Consider the following 2,588-nt stretch of genomic DNA (forward strand, 5'->3'; position numbering starts at 1 on the left):
GATTTTTTTTTCGTCCGACGCCATGTACTTCAGCCTTCCGTCGCTGTCGCCTGCAGCTTCTCGACTCCTCCTGTTGGCGGCCGCCGCTTCGGTACTGCTTTATGGACTTCTCCCTGCCGCCTCTGCTGGTCGTTTCTAATTTGATTTCCTCATTGCTGCTGCCTTCTATAAATACTGGTGGGCGTCCGACCCTCAAACCTGCTCGCTGCTGCCTGCCTTCTTCTTCCTCTAATCAGTCCTGGTGTTGCGATGGTTCCTCCTGCTGCTTCTGCGTCTGGTCGTCGGCGTCGGGGCCGTCACCCCGGGGATTCGGGCTGCTGTTATTGCCCGTGTGCGCCATGCTGGCGGCCGTGGTCCTTCGGATTTTCCCTCGGCGGCGGCTGATGCTGGTGCGCGTGGCCGCCCGGCTGTACTTGATTCAGCATGTCGTCTTCAGTCTGGTCCTCGCCGGCCGTTTCGTTCTTCCCGGAATGGTGAGGTCCTTTGCCTTCCTGTGGTTGTATTCCTCTTTCTACTGCACTTGTGCTCCTTTGTTTGGGTTGTCGTCTTCTTGATTGGTTGCTTCATGTTGTAGGTGTTCACCGATTGGACTCGCGGCAGGATGCTAATGCGCCTGTTGATAGTCGTCGTCGGGAGATTTCATTAGGGAAGCATCCTGTGGATTTCACCATTGGTAAGTGCGTTCAATTCTTGTTGTGTGCATGGGAGTGCCTGTGTGTGCCTCTGGTTGCTTTGCTGCGTTTCTCCTTGTTGGTTTGATTGCCGTGGGTACTGATTCGTTGTTTCTTTTTCTGCAGGTATTCCTATTAGTGTGGCCTCTTCTTCGACGGCTGCCGGGTTTGCTCCTGCTGTTTAGTCTGCCAGTGAGCGAGCTGGTTTGTTCTTATTTCTTTGAATAGTTCACTTGTTTGTGCCTGTGGTATTGTTTCATCTACCCGTTCAGTGTTATGTTTAGTAGCATAATTCTGGTGCACTCTGTCTAATGTTTGTTTGCAGATACTTGGTCTGTTAATCAAGTGGTCGACAGACCGTGTGTTTCTTTTCCTGCTGCTGTTCATCTTTATGAGTCTTTGGTTGGTGCTACGTCTCTTCGTTGCCGTCCAAGAGTGGTGCCTTATGTGCCGCTGGTGCCTTCGGTCGGCCCACTCCTCTTGGTAACTTCGATTCTCTAAATATGTATCTGCTATTCGTGTTTTTTGTGGTGTTCTTCTAGGATTGGTTCTAACGTCTGCACGTGGTTGCCATTTGAGTTATGCCTACTCCTGTTATGGAGCATTCTTGTGTTTTGCGTGCTCGCCGTAAGCGGACGTTGGTGCGATCATACTGGTCCGACTGGAAAAGAGGTGTTTTTTTCTTCTTTTCTTTTCTTTTTTCCCTGCCCGCTGTGCTTACCCCCCTTGGGACGCTGCTGCATGTGGTCTCATGTTTTTTCCCCTTTCTATTTTCAGTACGTGGGATGTAGCCTCCGTTTCCTAAGGATTATATCCATCTGCTTAAGGGTGCGTACATGTTATTTATGGTTTATCCCGCATCTTTCTTGAGGTTCAAAGGGGCACATTGATGGACATTGACTTGACAACTACTATGCTCTTGAAGTCACAAAAGAAAGGTTGTTTACAGCAAGAGAGAAAGCTCAAACAAAACAATGGCAATTCAACATGGCTCGCCAGCAAGTAACTACACAACAGAATGAATTTGCAAGACAAACAATGGCCCTGGCAAAGATATGCAACAGTTTTTATGATATACTACCACTCCGCATGTATCCCCAACGTCCAACAAGCAGTGACCCCATAATTACATACACAGGCGCACACTCCCCTGTTGGACGTATGGAAGAATTTGCAAAGTCACTTTACCATTTTATCACAGGCACGAACCCTGCAGGAGGCTACACCAGGATGATCTAATTCACGAACCGCTACTTATAGCTTTGTTAGCATGCTTCCGTTTGTACGAGTGGTCCTTTTAGCTTACTTACATGGTGTGTTTCTGTTTCTGTAAGCAGTTCTCCACGTACGTTGAACTGTATGCATTTTAGTTATTTGTAGTGTGCCACTTTTAATATTTACTTACGTATCCCTATATCTATCTAATGTCAACAGTTTCAAATGTCCAATTCCTTCAATGTTTTTATGTATTATTATGAGACTAAATGTGCGCGCAACAAACTGAAAATCGAATCAACAGATTGTCCATTTGCGAGTGATCACCGAGCGCGGCGTGCCGCCGCGCGGGTTTAGGCTAGTAACTGCTAGAGCATAGGCAGACACGTGAATACTCCACCCCAGAATTTATAATCATTTTAGTTATAACACAAAATTCCAGTACGTGCGCAGAGTTAGAGCCAGGAGGAGTTAAAAATAAAGGAAAATAAATACTGTAAAAGAAAAGGTAAACGTTTAGGGACGGTGCACCGGCCCAATCTTTGGCCGGTCGCCCGCTACCACGCGCTCCTGTTTCTCTCCCGCCTCACCCTCTGCAACGACGAGCGGCCCCGGCGCGCGGCCCCGGCGAGCGAGCGGCGATGGCGAGCGGCTCCGGCGAGGCGCCGTCTACCCCTCGCCCCCCTCCCCAGCATCATCTCC

At 48.9% G+C, this 2,588-nt stretch overlaps 1 long non-coding RNA gene across 1 annotated transcript; it reads left to right on the forward strand.

Annotated features, from left to right (window-relative positions):
• Positions 1 to 225: 225 nt before the first annotated feature.
• On the forward strand, positions 226 to 2,091 carry LOC119304928. The gene is made up of 5 exons (XR_005148487.1): positions 226 to 473; positions 575 to 673; positions 798 to 875; positions 997 to 1,343; positions 1,449 to 2,091. It is a non-coding gene; the product is annotated as an uncharacterized LOC119304928 (long non-coding RNA).
• Positions 2,092 to 2,588: the final 497 nt, after the last annotated feature.

This window comes from Triticum dicoccoides, chromosome 1B (genome assembly GCF_002162155.2).
Source record: "Triticum dicoccoides isolate Atlit2015 ecotype Zavitan chromosome 1B, WEW_v2.0, whole genome shotgun sequence".
NCBI lineage: Eukaryota > Viridiplantae > Streptophyta > Magnoliopsida > Poales > Poaceae > Triticum > Triticum dicoccoides.